This window comes from Entelurus aequoreus, linkage group LG19, assembly GCF_033978785.1.
Source record: "Entelurus aequoreus isolate RoL-2023_Sb linkage group LG19, RoL_Eaeq_v1.1, whole genome shotgun sequence".
In the NCBI taxonomy this organism is placed as follows: Eukaryota; Metazoa; Chordata; class Actinopteri; order Syngnathiformes; family Syngnathidae; genus Entelurus; species Entelurus aequoreus.
The window spans coordinates 34,432,680-34,454,154 of NC_084749.1; the positions used below are offsets into that span (position 1 = coordinate 34,432,680).

Here is a 21,475-nt window from a genome sequence, read left to right on the forward strand (position 1 = left end):
CACTACGGGTAGCAGTCTTCTACTTCATTGAGAGTGTGACGATGTGGACGGTGACCCCCTTGACCTTGCTCTTCCTCTGAGACACGGCCATGCACGGGTGCTCGGCAGATACCTCCGGGACAGGATGCACGGGGGAGGAGGGGGGGGGGTGGGTGGGGGGGGAGGAGGAAAAGGGGAGCCGAGGAAGGGACGCACGGCTAAGCGGGCCTTATTTCAAAACAGTGGTTGTGGGGAAGGCGGGGATTTGTTGAGATAGAAAGCAGTTCCAGCAGGGATATGGGAGGGGAAGAGACAGACAGAAGGAACTGGTAACACCTTCAAAGTCACTTGTTGCGGTGACTGTCTGAAAAGCGACAGCCGAAGAGGAAATAGAGCTTGTCCGATTTGTTCTATCTCCCTTTCTGTTGCTTCTTTTTTTATTTCTTTCCTTCCTGCTTGACATCATCCGTTCCTTTTTTCTGCATATTCTGAAGAGAGACCTCAGCTAGTCTGAAAATGGAAAAGGTGAAAGTTTTCTACTGACGACAGGTACAGTAAGCTGGGATTTACACTGTTGATTTAAATGTATATTGTCTGTTTTATTATATTATTGCTCATTCATACTGTAACACGTTTATAATCAATTTCAAAATGTATTATCCAATCCACTTTATTTATATTAGCACATTTTAAAAAAAACAATACAAGGTTCACAAAGTGCTGCACAGAAGTTAAGACACACATACTAGAGGAGTCAGTAATATAAAACATTTGGTAACACTTTAGCATGGGGACATATTCACCATTAATTAGTTGCTTATTAAAGTAACAAAGACTTCATTTAGAGTTATTTGGACACGAGGGGAACATATAAGGGTTAGGGTTAGGGTTACTAATAAGCAATAATTCTGAGGTTATTGAGGGTAGACTCTTAGTTAATGTCTTACTGCTTGTATAATAAGGACATGCAGAATAAGGCATTCATAAGTACGGCGTGGCGCGGGTTGGGAGAGTGGCCGTGCCAGCAACCTGAGGGTTCCTGGTTCGATCCCCATCGTCTACACTGCAAAAAGTCAGTGTTCAAAAACAAAATTAGGGGTATTTTACTTGAACTAAGCAAAATTATCTGCCAATAGAACAAGAAAATTTGGCTTGTCAAGACTTTCCAAAACAAGTCAAATTAGCTAACCTCAATGAACCCAAAAATACCTTAAAATAAGTATATTCTCACTAATAACAAGTGCACTTTTCTTGGTAGAAAAAAAAGAGACCTTTTTGCTCAGTATGTTGAAAAATATTCTTAAATTAATTAATGCTACACTGCAAAAAGTCAGTGTTCAAAAACAAGAAAAAATAACACAAACATTAGGGGTATTTTACTTGAACTAAGCAAAATTATCTGCCAATAGAACAAGAAAATGTGGCTTGTCAAAACTTTCCAAAACAAGTCAAATTAGCTAATCTCAATGAACCAAAAAATACCTTAAAATAAGTATATTCTCACCTTTCTTGGTAGAAAAAAAAAGGGACCTTTTTGCTCAATATGTTGAAAAATATTCTTCAACTAAGTAAATGCTAGTGCCATTATCTTGACATAATGATATGCACTCAGCATTACATTTCTTGAAACCAGCAAACTTATACTAAAAACTAATTTATTGTTCTTAATGGAAAGGCAACAAGGCAACCGCTTGTTACTCTCGGGGTCTCCTAACCACTCAGGCAAATCGTATGGTTAAAAAAAAAAAGCGTTTTTCCATCGACAACATGACATCATCGCGCCAAGTGACACTTGTGATTCAGGGCTATATAAATAAACATTGATTGATTGATTGATGTTAAATGTTTAAATATTAACTGTCAGTTTACTGTACTGTGCCAACTGTACTACTATATGAGTACGTATTTTCTATTGTTTCATTGAAAATAAAACAGCAAATCCATTTGGCTGTCATCCGTTTTAATTTTGAGACACAATTGTGTCAAAGTCATGATTTATTTATTTCATGCTTGAAATAAGAAATTATTACTTTAAAAAAGTAGTTTTATACTTGTGAGTGTTGATGACACAGCTTTGCAACAGTTGATATTCTAGTTTCAAGCATGTTTTACTCAATATAGGTCATCAAATCTCAGCTACAAACTGTAATATCTTACTGATATAATTTAGGATCAAAACAATGACACTTGAATAATTATCTTATCAGACAGAAAATAAGCAAATGTCACCCTTATTTGAGATATTTAATCTTACTTAGATTTCAGTTTTTGCAGTGTACCAACCTACCATGAATTGATTAACGTGGACCCCGACTTAAACACGTTGAAAAACGTATTCGGGTGTTACCATTTAGTGGTCAATTGTACGGAATATGTACTATACTGTGCAATGTACTAATAAAAGTCTCAATCAATCAATTAAAAGTCACGTCCGTTGTGTCCTTGAGCAAGACACTTCACCCTTGCTCCTGATGGGTCGTGGTTAGGGCCTTACATGGCAGCTCCCACCATCAGTGCGTGAATGTGTGTGTGAATGGGTGAATGTGGAAAAAGTGTCAAAGCGCTTTGAATACCTTGAAGGTGGAAAAGCGCTATACAAGTAGAACCCATTTACCATTTACTTAATAATGACTAACTAAGAGCCAATATGTTACTAATTTGCATGTTAATAAGCAACTAATTAATGGTGAATATGTGTTCCCCATACTAAAGTGTTACCAAACATTTAACTATAAAAATAATAATTACCGTATTTCCTTGAATTGCTGCCGGGAATATAGTATTCGCCTGCCTAGAATTACAGCCGGGTCAAACTCGTTTCGCAAAATAATTAGCGCATGCTTGGCACCTCCGCCGGGTCAAATATGAGTCATTAAATGACTCCCGCCTCCTGGTGGTAAAGGGCGCTAGTGATCCTTCTTGCGACTACCAGTACTGCAGAAGACCGGTGCTGCAGAAGAAGACAACAAGCAGCATGCGTGAGCCGCGATCGTTTGCTTGCACTTTTACCATGGAGGATTACATATCTAAAATAAAACAGTTTTCTAAACTGGACTTTCAATCGAAGCATGAGGTAATAATTAAAGGAATATCTCCAGAGACTTTTAAAACTGAAGAAAGATAAGGAAGACTGCCTTTGATCAGAAGCAGCAGCACATGGACACCATTTATAAGTAAAGGTAAGACCATAATAACGTTATTTTTTATTAAATGTGCTTTTCATGATAAGGTAAGCGCCGAGTGAGAAGAGGTTTTAAAATAATTAGCGCATGCTTGCCCATCCCGCATGCTTTTGGTAAGCGCAGGAGTGAGAAGAGGATTTAAATTAGTTAGCGCCCCTGCGGCTATTCAAGGAAATACAGTACATAAAATACATCAGAGAAAATAAAATGGACTAAAATCACACAACTCTCATGCTGGTTTAAAAGCCAAAGAGTAAAAGTATGTTTTAAGACGTGATTTAAAACTCATTAAAGAGAGGAGTCTGAAATAGCAAGAAAGATATTGTTCCAAAGTTTTGGAGCCATAGCAGAAAATGCACGATCACCTCTGGATTTTAAACGGGTTATTGGGACGAATAGAAGAAACTGATCAGCTGACCTCAGAGACCTTGTGGGGGTGTACATTTTTTTAAAAGGTCTGACATATATTGTGGCGCTAATCTGTGAAGAGATTTAAAAACAAGCGACAATATTTTTAAGTGAATTCTAAAATGAACTGGGAGCCAGTGAAGGGATGCTAAAATGGGGGTAATGTGTTCATGTTTTTTAGTGCCAGTTAAAAGACGAGCAGCAGGATTTTGGACTAACTGCAATTGAGCGATTGAGGCCTGGTTCATTCCAACGTGGAGGGAGTAGCAGTAGTCCAAACGTGATGAAATAAAAGCATGTATGACGCGCTCAAAGTCATTAAAAGATAAAACTGATTTAATTTTGGCTAAAAGTCTTAGATGATAAAAACTCAATTTTAAAACAGAGTTAACCTTCTGCTCCAATTTAAAATCATTGTCGAACTTAAAACCAAGATTTGTGACTGTAGGTTTTAAATAAGGCATCAGGGGGTCCAGGTCACTGGGGGGAGCATTCTGTTTGACTTTGGAGTCAAATAAAATGATTTCCGTCTTGTTCTCATTTAAGTTTAGAAAGTTTACCGCAGTTTGTGGGCACACCTGAATGGGTGAGACCTGTTATGCGATTTTACCATGCATGTCTGGTATTTATTGCCTCTCCGTGCCCCTATAGTCCCGGTATGCACTGCATGTGTTGATGCAAGCAGTGTGCGGCACACTCTGATAAACTCTGCAGTCTCGGTCAGAAGTGTACATGAGTAAATATGAATGTCGTATATATTTCTGGCTCACAATGATTTATTTGAACTGCTCTTCTTGTATTGTGCAGTCGTCCCTTGTTTGTCGCGTTTGGGACATGACCGAGGTAAACACATTTCCTCTATTTCCTAGGATTATTATTATTTAACATTAAACAAGACCCATTTAGTCACCTATACACTTGTGTCACCCAATATAGTAGCCTTGAGTGTGTTCTACTTTTATAGTAGGCTACTCACCATGCATGGAGGAGCCTCTAAATCAGGGGTGGGCAATTAATTTTTACCGGGGGCCGCATGAGCAACCCGAGCACTGCTGGAGGGCCACATCGACAATATTTCAATTAAATTTTGCTAAATATTATTTTTGATATATACGTAAGATTAATAATAATAATAATAATAATAATAATAATAATAATAATAATAATAATTAATGATAATAATAATACTTTCATTTAACCTAACTTAACTTTATACTAAAAGCACTGCTTTGGAAAGCTTTTGTCCCCTTTCAGAGATCACATTGAGTTCCCCTTAAACATCCTCATGTTGCACAATGAAATGTAAGCATAGGATGAAGTGTGCATTCCTGTAACTTTCTCTAGTAACAGCATTCCATGATTAATATAAATAAATTAACATTAATAATAAATGACAGTAAAATAAGCACACGTATGACTGAGGAGTCATAGTGTAACTTTGTGTGGTGTTTGAGTTGTCCGACTTTTTGTGTGGCCATAAACGCACCAGTGGTTTAGTGCTATGCGTGTTGGTGACAGATGACAAGTTGGTTTTGGCCTGGTTTGTACGGCAGAAAATGACTAGTTTTTCGAGATAGAATTGTTTTACTCATGATTTTGGTGTGGTTATGGCCGAATATAAACAGTTTTGCTCAATAAAGTGATCGATATAATTCCTGGCCTCGAAGCATCTCGATAGACGTTACAATAATTGAACGGTGTTCAATTGAACGGTGTTGACGAACACCGTTAGGGCCACTTGTTGTCACTGTCACTCAGAGTTGCATTGCAAAATTACACAGAATAAATGTGTTTATTTTGTTTAGAATTCAGATGGGATTTGATTTGGTGCACGGCATATATTTGCTGCGCGCAGAGGACGCTTGAGCAGTGCGCAATTGTGCAGGCGCGCACCTTAGAGGGAACGTTGCTTGGCAGTTCATGTCTTGTTGAAAACACGGCATTCGTCATCAACTTTTCTCTTTTTAGCGTCTCGGGTGTAAACCGTGCATCACTTGTCGCTGCATGTGCACCTTCACTCGCAGGTTACACACGGACATACGCCCATAAATAACACTTTTCCAAATAAAAGGAGCACAGTTGTATTGCGCGCACGACATAGATGTTTTTTCAACTTTATTTTGTAATTTGTGATTGCAGCTGTTCACATTCACTCACAATCACGCACGCGCATACATCCACACGGAAGTAATACAAATAACGCTTTTCAAAACAAAAGCAGCACCGTTGTATTGCACACTCGACATAGATACTTTTTAAAATGTATTTTGTAATTTATGATTGGCCTCACGCGGGCCGGACAGGGACGCACAAAGGGCCGGATGTGGCCCGCGGGCCGCAGAATGCCCTGGTCTGCTCTAAATGATTGATTGATTGATTGAGACTTTTATTAGTAGATTGCACACTACAATACATATTCCGTACAACTGACCACTAAATGGTAACACCCGAATAAGTTTTTCAACTTGTTGAAGTCGGGGTCCACATGAATCAATTCATGGTAAATGTCATTGCTATGGCCTTTACCAGGCCACTAAAACACAGCCACGACTAGCGGTGGGAATCTTTGGGCACCTCACGTTTTGATTACAATTTAGGGGCTACGATTTGATAAAAAAATCTATAATTTATACATCTTCAATTATTATATTCTATATTTGTAATACTCTGTATTGTATATTATTGTTACATATTCTAATTGTATGTATGTCTACAAGGCTCCTCCTTTGGCTACTGCCGTATGCAGTCTTGTGTCAATTTCGATTTTTGGACTTAGTGCGCACTGCATATATATATATATATACATAGAAGACTAGGTATGTGCTGCCTGCAAAATAAAAAAATAAAAAACTGTCCTTACTTTGCGAGCAGGCATCCTTTATTTAAATGTTTTGCCTTTTAAAACCAGAGAATGTTCAGACACTTTAGCCCAAGCTCAAAGGTGTGTGTTGTCCATCTCATTTACATCTATGGCTGACAGACGTGTGGATATCATTGTCTTTCCTGACTTATTAATCTACTTGCTCAATTCCTCTTCTATCTGCATGGTTACTCTCGGCTGTAAGATGGTTCCTATTAGTCTTATGTTGAAGTGTACAAAGCATTTATTATTTTCTTGTTTCACTACTTCACATTCAAGTTAGTATAGCTCCTACCTCCGTGTGTGCCCACGCTAACCCAGCTAACACATATCATAAAACAGTTTTAGCTTGCTCTCCCACAGTTAGTTAGAACCTTATAACTAACGTTTGAAGAAACATTAGCAAAAATACATACGTGAATAATCGATGTTTAGACATTTGTCTATCGATTCATGAGTCGTCCATGTTCTAATCTTGATGCTTCGGAGAATCAATCTTTTTTCCCCACCTCTAGCCACAACGTGGAAGTACTCCGTTACATCCTGGGTAATTCTTTAAAGTTAGAACAACAGGGCTTCCATGTGATGAAAACACAGGCATGTGTTGTTTCGCAGAAACTTAGGCCCTGTTTACACTAAGGTTATCCAGGGTAAATCCCACCTAAACTTATCCTTGTCCACACACACACACACACAATGGTCGTTTAAGACCCTCCCCCCTCCGTCAGCCGGCGCAACGCGACCTAATACGTATGCGCGGAAAATGCGTACGTCATAGTCACCTCCGGTGTTGCTTTGTGTGCAAGTTCTTAAATTAATTTAACTTTTCTGAACAATATCCAGTGTTGTGGTATTTCAATTAACTTGAATCCAGTGTGCTGTGGGGCCCTATTGTAGTGAATCACACCTGAGCCATCATGAATTAATCAAGTCTTTATTGGACACGAAAGTACACAATGTGACAAAGAACATTTGACAACAATCAATCTAGGGATCTAGATATCTGGTCAGGACACTCCTCACTCTTTTGCCTTCACCTTCATTGTACATTCCTTTTTGGTGACTTTAGATACTCTGGACCTAGATGTTGAGTCCGCGACATACATTGCGGACAGTAACTGGTACAGTCTGCTTTGCCAGTCCAAAAGCATTCGCCGTTTTCCGTAGTTAGTCTTCCCTTGACGGCCAGGTAATACAAAACATGCGCTACCTTTTTTTTTTTTATCACATCCACGGAAGCCTGCATTCTCGTTGACTCCCCTTCGACAAATGGACAAAGTTTTTCAGTAAGTAGAAACAAAGCTGACCTGGACATTCGACAGTTCTCTTGCCGTCTGAGAAGTGTTGTATCCCAAATAGCTGCAATCGCTTTCTCTTAAGGCAGGGGTGTCCAAACTTTTTCCACTGAGGGCCGTACACGGAAAATTTAAGCAAGCGGGGGCCATTTTGATATTTTTCATTTTCAAACCTTAACAAAATAAATGGATTTTTTTTTTTTAACATTTAGGGCTCCCGGGGACTATAAAGGGTCTCAGTCATTAAAATGTAAAAAATAAGTATTATTGAGTATTATCATTATTTTTAATTTAACGCTTACAGTAAATCTCTATATCAACTTCAGGTTGATATAAAGTAAAAAAAAAAAAAAAAAGGTTTTATGCTTTTTCTGTCAAAGACAACTTTGTTTTTTATAGTAAAACTGAAATATGCAGTATTTAGTAATTAGAGCCCTAAAAGATCAATAATGCAGGACACCATTGATTTTAATTCTTTAATATTTTTGAGTAATCACAGTGAAATGTTAAATAAAATCCTACTAAATATATTTGGGATCCAAAAGGTCCCCCACTCATAAAGTGATACATTTTTATTAGTTTTTTTTTACTTTTAACACTTAAAGGCCTACTGAAATGAACTTTTTTTTATTTAAACGGGGATAGCAGATCCATTCTATGTGTCATACTTGATCATTTCGCAATATTGCCATATTTTTGATGAAAGGATTTATATAGAACAACGACGATAAAGTTCGCAACTTTTGGTCTCTGATAAAAAAAAGCCTTGCCCCTACCGGAAGTAGTGTGACATAGTCAGTTGTTCGCTTCTTCATATTTTCCTATTGTTTTCAATGCAGCTGGAGCGATTCAGACCGAGAAAGCGACGATTACCCCATTAATTTGAGCGAGGATGAAAGATTCGTGGATGAGGAACGTGAGAGTGACGGACTAGAATGCAGTGCAAAACATATCTTTTTTCGCTCTGACCGTAACTTAGGTACAAGCTGGCTCATTGGATTCCACACTCTCTCCTTTTTCTATTGTGGCTCACGGATTTGTATTTTAAACCACCTCGGATACTATATCCTCTTGAAAATGAGAATCGAGAACGCGAAATGGACATTCACAGTGACTTTTTTCTCCACGACAATACATCGGCGAAGCTCTTTAGCTACTGAGCTAACGTAATAGCATCGGGCTTAAATGCAGATAGAAACAAAATAAATAAATCCCTGACTGGAAGGATAGGCAGAAGATCAACAATACTATTAAACCATGGACATGTAACTACACGGTTAATAATTCTCAGCCTGGCAAAGCTTAACAATGCTGTTGCTAACGACACTGAAGCTAACTTAGCAACTTAGCAACCGAACCTCACAGAGCTATGATAAAAACATTAGCTATCCACCTACGCCAGCCAGCCCTCATCTGCTCATCAACACCCGTGCTCACCTGCGTTCCAGCGATCGACGGTGCGACGAAAGACTTCACCCAATCACAGATGCGGTTGGCGGCTAGCGTTGGCTAGCGCGTCTGCTATCCAAGTAAGTCCTCCTTGTTGTGTTGCTACAGCCAGCCGCTAATACACCAATCCCACCTACAGCTTTCTTCTTTGCAGTCTCCATTGTTCATTAAACAAATTGCAAAAGATTCACCAACACAGATGTCCAGAATACTGTGGAATTATGAGATGAAAACAGAGCTTTTTGTATTGGCTTCAATGGGCTACCGATACTCCTGTTTCACTGGCTACGTCACGCGCATACGTCATCATCCAAAGGCGTTTTCAACCGGAAGTTTAGCGGGAAATTTAAAATTGCACTTTATAAGTTAACCCGGCCGTATTGGCATGTGTTGCAATGTTAAGATTTCATCATTGATATATAAACTATCAGACTGCGTGGTCGGTAGTAGTGGGTTTCAGTAGGCCTTTAAATTACGAGATCAACTACAGATATATCTGTTTGAACTATTATTTTGTTTGTATTATGCTCTTTTGTCAAATAAAACTTTGATGTTTTTTTATGGCAACCACACAATATATGCAATATTGTTTCCACATAAAACATTTTAAAGTGATATTTTTTGAGTAATAATTCATTATAACATAGATTTTTAGTCTTTTTTTTTTTTCTAGCAATGGCAAAAAAAAGAAAAATAAACAAAGACAAAAGAAAAAAAACAGCCTGCATGGCAGCTTTGTGTCAACATTGCAACTTTTTCTTGTTAGATTTCACCTCATTCCACTTTTTTAAAATGTTTTTTTAAATTTTTGCAATATTATCAATTTTGCAATTTTTGCAGAATGTGTGGCAGGCCGGTAAACAATTAGCTGCGGGCTGCAAATGGCCCCCGGGCCGCACTTTGGACACCCCTGTCTTAAGGTATTCATGTGTGATTTCCACAAGCGTCTGTACATGTAGAAGAATGACAAACACGGGCATGTCTGGATGACTCGCCTCCATATTTGCAGCGGTTAGCTCCGAGTTACGAAACCGCTTTATTATGAAGCGTTCTTTCTGACGTCACTTCCTCTCCGAACAATGAGTCCATACAAAGCTAAGAGCCGGAGATTCAAGAAATACACGGCGCACTTAGCCGTGTAAACATTTGTCCGATGAGGGGAACCTTAAACGCTGATTTAGTGTGGCTGAAACGGGGCTTAGGCTAAATAATTATTCGTTTAAGGGGTTATCCGGCTTAGTGTAGACATAGCCTCAGTCAACAGTCGCAGCTACGACCATTAGCTTTGTTGTTAGCTTTCTGTTCTGTCTTGTGATCAATGCTGTTGTCTTTTCACATCGATCTCGTCAACGACTAGCCAATATGGATATGTGCCATTGATGAGGCAGTGGTTAGAGATGAAGTTGCTCTGCCAAAAGTTGGTCGATTTGATTTTCGCGGTGAAGCTACAACAGCGCCAAGATTAGCTGCTTATTGTTGTTGACATTGTCACTATTAACCCAGAAACAGAAGTACCGCTTGGTGAATATCTTTATCGATTGCCATAACATGACAATAAACAATAAGGAAAATACTGCACTTTAACACACATAATAAACAATGTTTAACACTTAATCTAGGCCAAAAACATGTAAAATATACCTTAAAAACGATTTTTAAATGAACAATTTCAAGTTGCGGTGTAGTGCACTGCAAAAACAGAAATCTAAGTAAGATTAAATATCTCAAATAAGGGTGATATTTGCTTATTTTCTGTCTGATAAGATAATTCTTCTCACTAAACAGATTTTATGTTTGAGTGTTTTACTTGTTTTAAGGGTTTTGGTCTTAAATGGTCTCAGTAAGATATTACAGCTTGTTGCTGAGATTTGATGACCTATATTGAGTAAAACATGCTTGAAACTAGAATATCAACTGTTGCAAAGCTGTGTCATCAACACTCACAAGTACAAAACTACTTTTTTAAAGTAATAATTTCTTATTTCGAGCATGTAAAAAAAAAAAAATCATGACTTTGACACAATCGTGTCTCATATTAAAACAGATGACAGCCAAATGAACTTTGCTGTTTTATTTTCAATGAAACAATAGAAAATACGTACTAGTTGTTATTAGTGGGAATATATATACTTATTTTAAGTTATTTTTTGGGTTCATTGAGGTTAGCTCATTTTACTTGTTTTGGAAAGTCTTGACAAGCCAAATTTTCTTGTTTTATTGGCAGATAATTTTGCCTAGTTCAAATAAAATACCCCTAATTTTTGTATTTTTTTTTCTTGTTTTTGAACACTGACTTTTTGCAGTGTGAGCAACAAGTGTACATTAAAAACAAGAATTGGGTGCATAAGATTTCATTTACTTAGAATTGTTTTCTAATTTACAAAAAGTCAACATTTTACATACAGATTTATACAACATGCCTCTTAGCAAGTTTCACCTTGAGCAAGTGGCTTAATATTAACCTGCTTTATCCATACCTGTGAAATCACTGCCCTGTTAAAACAATTGTGTCTAGGTTTAAGACATGTGACTGTTGATTTGAAATGAAGTTGAAAAATGGAGGTAGCCTTTCTTCACGTTTCTATTCACTTTAAGCAGTAGTCCAGTAACACTGAATACAAAAACAGCCCCAGAGCATGATGCTACTGCCAACAAGCTTGACAGCTGGTGCAGTGTTTGAAAGCCTCACCTGGACTCCTCCAAATAACTCGATCGTTGTCTTTTCTGACCATAAAAGTTTCAGTCACAAAACTTCATGTGCAGCATTGTAAACATTAACACTGGTCTTTCAGCAGTTTCCAGGTTTTAGCAGGCTTGAGACTCGGTGGTCCTTGTGTTGTTTGTAGCAGTGTTGGGTTAGTTACTGAAAACCAGTTACTAGTTACTTAATTTCAAAAGTAACTCAGTTTCTAACTCAGTTACTTACACCAAAAAGTAATGCGTTACTGTGAAAAGTAACTATTTAGTTACTTATATATATTTATTTTTAATTTTTTTAAAGGCCTACTGAAATGACATTTTTTTATTCAAACGGGAATAGCAGATCCATTCTATGTGTCATACTTGATCATTTCGCGATATTGCCATATTTTTGCTGAAAGGATTTAGTATAGAACAACGACGATAAAGATTGCAACTTTTGGTATCTGATAAAAACAACCCTTGCCCCTACCGGAAGTAGCGTGACGTCACAAGACAAAGGATTCCTCACAATTCCGCTTTGTTTACAATGGAGCGAGAGACATTCGGACCGAGAAAGCGACGATTACCCCATTAATTTGAGCGAAAAGATGAAAGATTTGTGGATGAAGAACTTTAGAGTGAAGGACTACAGTGTAGTGCGGGGTGTATCTTTTTTCGCTCTGACCGTAACTTAGGTACAAGCTGGCTCATTGGATTCCATACTCTCTCCTTTTCTATTGTGGATCACGGATTTGTATTTTAAACCACCTCGGATACTATATCCCAGGGGTCACCAACCATTTTGAAACCAAGAGCTACTTCTTGGGTACTGATTAATGCGAAGGGCTACCAGTTTGATACACACTTAAATAAATTGCCAGAAATAGCCAATTTGCTCAATTTACCTTTAACTCTATGTTATTATTATTAATGAATGATATTTACACTTAATTGAACGGTTTAAAAGAGGAGAAAACACGAAACAAATGACAATTACATTTTGAAACATAGTTTATCTTCAATTTCGACTCTTTAAAATTCAAAATTCTACAGAAAAAAAGAAGAGAAAAACTAGCTAATTTGAATCTTTTTGAAAAAATTAAAAAAAGAATTTATGGAACATCATTAGTAATTTTTCCTGATTAAGATACATTTTAGAATTTTGATGACATGTTTTAAATATCCAATCTACACTTTGTTAGAATATATAACAAATTGGACCAAGCTATATTTCTAACAAAGACAAATCATTATTTCTTCTAGATTTTCCAGAACAAAAATTTTAAAAGAAATTCAAAATACTTTGAAATAAGATTTAAATTTGATCCTACAGATTTTTTAGATTTTCCAGAATAATTTTTTTGAATTTTAATCATAATAAGTTTGAAGAAATATTTCACAAATATTCTTCGTCGAAAAAACAGAAGCTAAAATTAAGAATTAAATTAAAATGTATCTATTATTCTTTACAATAAAAAAAATAAATTACTTGAACATTGATTTAAATTGTCAGGAAAGAAGAGGAAGGAATTTAAAAGGTAAAAAGGTATATGTGTTTAAAAATCCTAAAATCATTTTTAAGGTTGTATTTTTTCTCTAAAATTGTCTTTCTGAAAGTTATAAGAAGCAAAGTAAAAAAATTTATGAATTTATTTAAACAAGTGAAGACCAAGTCTTTAAAATATTTTCTTGGATTTTCAAATTCTATTTGAGTTTTGTCTCTCTTAGAATTAAAAATGTCGGACAAAGCGAGACCAGCTTGCTAGTAAATAAATAAAATTTAAAAAATAGAGGCAGCTCACTGGTAAGTGCTGCTATTTGAGCTATTTTTAGAACAGGCCAGCGGGCTACTCATCTGGTCCTTACGGGCTACCTGGTGCCCGCGGGCACCGCGTTGGTGACCCCTGCTATATCCTCTTGAAAATGACAGTCGAGAACGCGAAATGGACATTCACAGTGACTGAACATGTAAATACACGGTTGATAATTTTCAGCTTGGCGAAGCTAAAAAAATAGAAGCTAACTTAGCTACGGGGCTAACGTAAAAGCATCAGTCTCAAATGCAGATAGAAACTAAATTAAAAAAAACCCTGACTGGAAGGATAGACAGAAGATCAACAATACTATTAAACCATGAACATGTATATACACGGTTAATAATTTTCAGCTTGGCGAAGCTAAAAAAATAGAAGCTAACTTAGATGCGGCGGCGGGCGTTGTACGCTTTTGACGACACCCCGGCCGCCATCAGAGTCGGCAAGAAACATATATTTCCCCAAAGTTACGTACGTGACATGCACATATCGACACGCACGTAGGGGCAAGCGATCAAATGTTTGGAAGCCAAAGCTGTATTCACCGTAGTACGTCTGCTATCCTGCTCAAAACACAACACAACCTCCTGGTTTGGTGTTGCTACAGCCAGCCGCTAATACACCGATCGCACCTACAACTTTCTTATTTGCAGTCTCCATTGTCCATTAAACAAATTGCAAAAGATTCACCAACACAGATGTCCAGAATACTGTGGAATTTTGTCGAAGAAAACAGAGGTATTTGTATGGGTCCAAACACTCCCCTTGACCTCGTGACGTCACGTGCATACGTCATCATACTGCGACGTTTTCAAGTGGAAGTTTCGCGGGAAATTTAAAATTGCACTTTATAAGTTAACCCGGCCGTATTGGCATGTGTTGCAATGTTAAGATTTCATCATTGATATATAAACTATCAGACTGCGTGGTCGGTAGTAGTGGGTTTCAGTAGGCCTTTAAGGCCCCCTTTAATGGCCTTTTAGCCTTCATTTCAGTACTGTTATTACACTGGAGAATAATCTAATGTGTTGATCAACTTAACATGCATTTGCGTCACTGAACTCTGCTAAGCAATGTGGTCTACATACAACACACAAAGACAAAGATATGTTTCAAAGGGCCAATTTGTTTCAGTCCAGAACAAATTGACAAAACTATTTTAAATAGCAGCAACATAACATACATAAGTAACAAACAGCATAATAACAACATAGCTGTAAAGCAAGGAAGGCACACACTACATACACAAAGCCTAACCAGGCGTTTTTTTCTCTCAAGGAATTCTGAAATAAAATCATGTTTGAAGCCCAGAACACTACACATTTCCCCAGTTTTAGTTTAGAGATAAGGAAAGATTGGCCTGGCCCACTAGAATCCCTCTTTATGTTTGTGAACTTTATAGTCTATACATTTAGAGTGATGTGATAATCAAACACTCTAGAAGTCTAGGATGAAAGAGTGTATAAGAGAAGTATATAAGATTGTAGCTGAGATAGGCTCCAGCGCCCCCCGCGACCCCAAAGGGAATAAGCGGTAGAAAATGGATGGATGGATATAAGAGAATTGACAGAGTGTGTGTACCTTCAGTGCTGAATGATGAGCAGAAGCAGAGTTTGGAGTGTCTTATTCAGCTCGCTTTCCATTTTTATGTACTCACTGTCCAGGTGCCATTTGACGCCCGGTATCATGCTAATTAGCTGCCTGAAAGCGGGTGACTCCACTGTAGAAATAGCCTGCATGTATCAGAACAGTGGTTCTCAACCTTTTTTCAGTGATGTACCCCCTGTGAAATTTGTTTTAATTCAAGTACCCCCTAATCAACGCAAAGCATTTTCGGTTGAAAAAAAGAGATAAAGAAGTAAAATACAGCACTATGTCATCAGTTTCTGATTTATTAAATTGTATAACAGTGCAAAATATTGCTCATTTGTTGTGGTCTTTCTTGAACTATTTGGAAAAAAAGATATAAAAATAACTAAAAACTTGTTGAAAAATAAACAAGTGATTTCATTATAAATAAAGATTTCTACACATAGAAGTAATCATCAACTAAAAGTGCCCTCTTTGGGGATTGTAATAGAGATCCATCTGGATTCATGAACTTAATTCTAAACATTTATTCACCAAAAAATACATCTTCAACATCAATATTTATGGAACATGTCCACAAAAAATCCAGCTGTCAACACTGAATATTGCATTGTTGCATTTCTTTTCACAGTTCTTTTTGACAGACATTTAAAAAAAATCTCACGTACCCCTTGGCATACCTTCAAGTACCCCCAGGGGTACGCGTACCCCCATTTGAGAACCACTGTTCTAGCACACACGCTGCAATGGCTCTATCAATGTTGTCCTGGCTAGCAGTGCCTCGTTAAAATCCAGCCGCTGTTGCTTAGGCGGTGAAGTGTGTCTCACTTTACTAGCTTCGTCGAAGCATGTCGCTTTTGTAGCTGTTTCAGCAGATTTGAATTGCCAGGATAGGATCTTTGATCCGAGACACAACTTACATTTAACTAAAATGTTCTTTTCTTTGTGGTCGACAAAAGAAAAGTAGTGAGAATATCTCCATGTTAAGAAACTCGGCTTCGGCATGACGTCTTGTTGGTAAACACAAACACGCCCCCTCCCACACACACACACACACACACACACATACACAGAGCGCGCATCTTCTCCATCGCCTCTTCTGCAGCGCTCCAACAAAACACACCACATCTTTTTAGTTTCTAGCCGATACTACATAAAAAATAACGTAAAATAACGCAGTAACGCATTATGTAGTAACGGTAACTGAGTTACTGAATATAAAAAATAACGCGTTAGATGACTAGTTACCGCCGAAAGTAACGGCGTTAGTCCCAACACTGGTTTGTAGACATCCAAACCAATTTCCAAACCTTGGCAAAATAGTGCCAGAGCTACAGTAACTTTTACTGAGACACAATTGGTTTGGAAATTACCTTAATAATCTTCTTCAACGTGTGTACTTTAAAGCCAATGGTCCTTCTTCTTAGATATTCACCAAGTTCTTTGGACTTTGCCATTGTTCTGAGGCCCTATTGAGTTCTATCAAACAATTATTAAAATTATTTTATCTTAGTGCCAAATAGGCACTATCAGCTAAGGTCAATCATGCATATAGCATGCATATAGCAACAGCAACTGATAATAAGAAATACACTATAGGGGTATTTATCGATCTTAAAAAAGCATTTGATACTATAGATCATTCTATATTATTGTCCAAGTTGTATTCATTTGGTGTGAGAGGAGTAGTTTTAGACTGGCTAAGAAGTTATTTAGATAATAGACAAGAGTTTGTGGATTTTATGGGTAATACATCTGAACAAATGAGGATTGAATGTGGAATTCCACAAGGTTCGGTTTTGGGACCAAAATTGTTTATTTTATATATTAATGATATATGTGAGGTATCAAAGTTATTGAAATTTGTATTATTTGCGGACGACACCAACTTTTATAGTTTGGGACACGACTTAAAAGCATTATCAAAAATTATTGAACAGGAAATGATTAAACTTAAGAGATGGTTTGATGCCAATAAATTATCATTAAATGTAGAAAAAACAAAGTTCATGATTTTTTGTAAGAGGAAAAGGGAGGAAACGATCAAATTGTCAATAAATGGAATAGATATTGAAAGGGTTTCTGAACTTAGATTTTTAGGAGTGATACTGGATGACGGTCTGACATGGAAATCTCATATTGCACATCTGCGGAAAAAGATGTCTAAGAGTATTTTTATATTAAATAAGGTAAAATATGTGTTAGATTATAGGGCAATGCGCACATTGTATTGTGCACTTATATTGCCATATATCAGCTACTGTGTGGAAGTGTGGGGGAACACATATAAGAGTAACATAAAGGCATTGTATCAACTACAGAAAAGAGCTATAAGGATTATTCATAAAGTAGATTACTTAGAACACACTAACATATTATTCATTAATTCAGGTTTATTGAAATTACAGGAGCTAGTACAGTTACAGACATTATGTGTCATGTTTAAGGCTAAAAGCAAAACATTACCAGCAAATTTACAAAAAATGTTTGTCATCACTTCTGAGAATGAAGAGCATAGAAGAAAAGGTCATTTCCAACATCAGTATTCAAGGACAACTTTAAAACAAATGTGTATATCAGTGGTGGGGGTTAAACTATGGAACTCTCTTTATAATGAGATAAAAGATTGTAAAAATATATTCCAATTGAAAAAAATATATAAAGACAGAACAATAAAATCATATGGACAGCCATAAGTGTTTACATTTTGCTTTATATTTATTAATTTACTTGTTTTTTGCCTGGTTTTGTATTTGTTTTGTATCATCCTGTGAGGTGTACCTGTATATTACTTCTTTTGTTTTTTGTTCGGTTTGTACTTCATGAAGTTTTGCACTTGTGTTTTTTTTTGTTTTGTTTTGTTTTCGTTATATTTGGATGTAATTGTTGGTTCACATATCATTAAGTACGACTATGTATTATGTGAAGGGGGCAGGAAAATATAAGATTTTTCTTCATCCTGCTCCTTCTCAGGCATTGGTGTGTAACGGTGTAACTGAATAATTGTGTTATAATTGTCTATCAAAGATGCACATCAATGAAGGAGATAAATAAAAATGATGATGATGATGATGATCATGGACAAGAAGTTAATAGGACTTGACCTTGTCAAGCTATAATACATTTTTGAATCTTTTTCACCGCTTGGACTATTTCCTGCAGTCCTTCTAAGAGATATAGTTATAACAATTGTATAGACAATGGGAGGTTAACAGAAAATATTTGAAAAGCACTGATTTACTGTACTTGACGGTATATATATGTATATTTTATTTTGACCCTGTGTAAATTAAGACAAAAAACCGACCTGTTAATGAACATATTTTCATGAAAGAACTTGCTCAATACTTGACTTCCCAGCATGCCTCTAACAAGTAGTGCATTGTGTAGTCTGTTAAAGTATAACGGTAAGAGTGAATGAGAATGCTTGACTGTGTTCTCTGTATGCCTGAGCAATCAGTCCCTTCTGACCTCAGGCAGACTTGTATGACAGACATGTTCTTTGCGTCACATGCCTACTTACAAAAACACACATGGAGACAGCCTAGTACTGTACACTTCTTCTGGTAGTGTGTCAGAGGAGATGGCAACGACCCAATGTTTATTTGGACAAAACCCAAAACCAGTTAGGTTGGCACGTTGGGTAAATGGTACATAAAAACAGAATACAATGATTTGCAAATCCTTTTCAACCTATATTCAATTGAAGGGACTGCAAAGACAAGATACTTAACGTTCGAACTGGTAAAACGGGACGGCGTGGCGAAGTTGGTAGAGTGGCTGTGCCAGCAATCGGAGTGTTGCTGGTTACTGGGGTTCAATCCCCACCTTCTACCATCCTAGTCACGTCCGTTGTGTCCTTGGGCAAGACACTTCACCCTTTGCCTCTGATGGCTGCTGGTTAGCGCCTTGCATGGCAGCTCCCGCCATCAGTGTGTGAATGTGTGTGTGAATGGGTGAATGTGGAAATACTGTCAAAGCGCTTTGAGTACCTTGAAGGTAGAAAAGCGCTATACAAGTATAACCCATTTATAAACTTTGTTATTTTTTGCAAATATTAGCTCATTTGGAATTTGATGCCTGCAACATGTTTCAAAAAATCTGGCACAAGTGGCAAAAAAGACTGAGAAAGTTGAGGAATGCTCATCAAACACTTATTTGGAACATCCCACAGGTGAACAGGCTAATTGGGAACAGGTGGGTGCCATGATTGGGTATAAAAGCAGCTTCAATAAAATGCTCAGTCAATCACAAACAAGGATGGGGCGAGGTTCACCACTTCGTGAACGAATGCGTGAGCAAATTGTCGCACAGTTTAAGAACAACATTTCTCAACGAGCTATTGCAAGGAATTTAGGGATTTCACCATCTACGGTCCGTAATATCATCAAAAGGTTCAGATGATCTGGAGAAATCACTGCACGAGGCCGACAACCAACATTGAATGCCCGTGACCTTCGATCCCTCAGGCGGTACTGCATCAAAAACTGACATCAGTGTGAAAAGGATATCACCACATGGGCTCAGGAACACTTCAGAAAACCACTGTCAGTAACTACAGTTCATCGCTACAAGCTACAACTCTCCTGTGCAAAGCCAAAGCCATTTATCAACAACACCCAGAAACGCCGCCGGCTTCCCTGGGCCCGTGCTTATCTAAGATGGACTGATGCAAAGTGGAAAAGTGTTCTGTGGTCTGACGAGTCCACATTTCAAATTGCTTTTAGAAATTGTGGACATGGTGTCCTCCGGATCAAAGAGGAAAAGAACCACCCGGACTGTCATAGGCGCACAGTTCAAAAGCCAGCATCTGTGATGGTATGGGGGTGTATTACTGCCCAAGGCATGGGTAACTTACACATCTGTGAAAGCACCATTAATGCTGAAAGGTACATACAGGTTTTGGAGCAACCAGAGACGTGCGGTGAGGTTCATGGCTGGTGAGGCACTGACTTCATCACAGTCAGATTTACAAACATATGAACCCTAAAGAGTATCTTATTCACCATTTGATTGGCAGCAGTTAGCGGGTTATGTTTAAAAGCTCATACCAGCATTCTTCCCTGCTTGGCACTCAGCATCAAGGGTTGGAATTGGGGGTTAAATCACCAAAAATTATTCCCGGGCGTGGCGCCGCTGCTGTCCACTGCTCCCCTCACCTCCCAGGGGGTGAGCAAGGGGATGGGTCAGATGCAGAGGACACATTTCATTACACCTCGTGTGTCTGTGACAATCATTGGTACTTTAACTTAACTTTAACTTTACACATACAAACTGTAGCACACAAAAAAGCACATTTAATTAAAAAAAACGTTATTATGGTCTTACCTTTACTTATAAATGAAGTCCATGCGCAGCTTCTTTTGAACAAAAGCATTGATAACTTGTTTATAGAAGTCTTCCTTATCTTTCTTCAGTTTAAAAAGTCTCTCTGTCTCGATGGAGATCTTCCTTTAATTATTACCTCCTGCTTCGATTGAAAGTCCAGTTTAGAAAACTGTTTTATTTTAGATATGTAATCCTCCATGTTAAAAGTCCAGGCAAGAGGAAAAAATAAACGATCGCTGCTAACTGTTGCCGCTTGTTGTCACTTCTTCTGCAGCCGAGTGGTCGCAAGAATGATCTCTGGGATCACTACCGCCCTCTACCACCAGGAGGCGGGATTACTGCGAGCCTCACACAGTGCGTCTTTTGCAGCCGTTTTATGATTGCTCAGCACAAGAAATACGTTACACACATACAGTTGTTGACAAAATACACTGTACATTATATACCTCAGCTAACTAAACTATGGAAATGTATAATATAATTCAAATAGCAATACGGTCTCACTGCACAGCAGGCCAGCAGTTAGCCGAGTCATTGCGCAATCCATGGCGAGGCTCAACTGGCTGCTGACTCACCGCAAGTCTCTTCTCAGTATTTGAAAGGCAAATGTGAAAATTCAGCGATTTTGAATAAAAACAATCCAAAACTGGTGAAGTTAAATGGAAAATAACTTTATAGTATAATCACTGGATACATATAACAATTTAATTTTTTTTTTTTCTTTTTACATTTTTTTTCTTTCCATGATGGCACGTGAGGCCCTGCCTCACCTGCCTCCCCTGACTGCACGTCACTGGGAGCAACATATGTTGCCATCCAAGCAACGTTATCATGGACGCCCCTGCTTATTTCAGCAAGACAATGCCAAGCCACACGTTACAACAGCGT

General features: G+C 37.8%; 1 protein-coding gene across 2 annotated transcripts in view; it reads left to right on the forward strand.

Annotated features, from left to right (window-relative positions):
- Positions 1 to 238: 238 nt before the first annotated feature.
- Positions 239 to 21,475, forward strand: part of LOC133635314 (tensin-3-like) — a 152,148-nt gene continuing 130,911 nt past the window's right edge. For both annotated transcript variants that reach the window (XM_062028390.1, XM_062028391.1), the window contains exon 1: positions 239 to 528. The gene's annotated coding sequence lies outside the window, so the exon portion shown is untranslated. The remainder of the gene's footprint in view (positions 529 to 21,475) is intronic.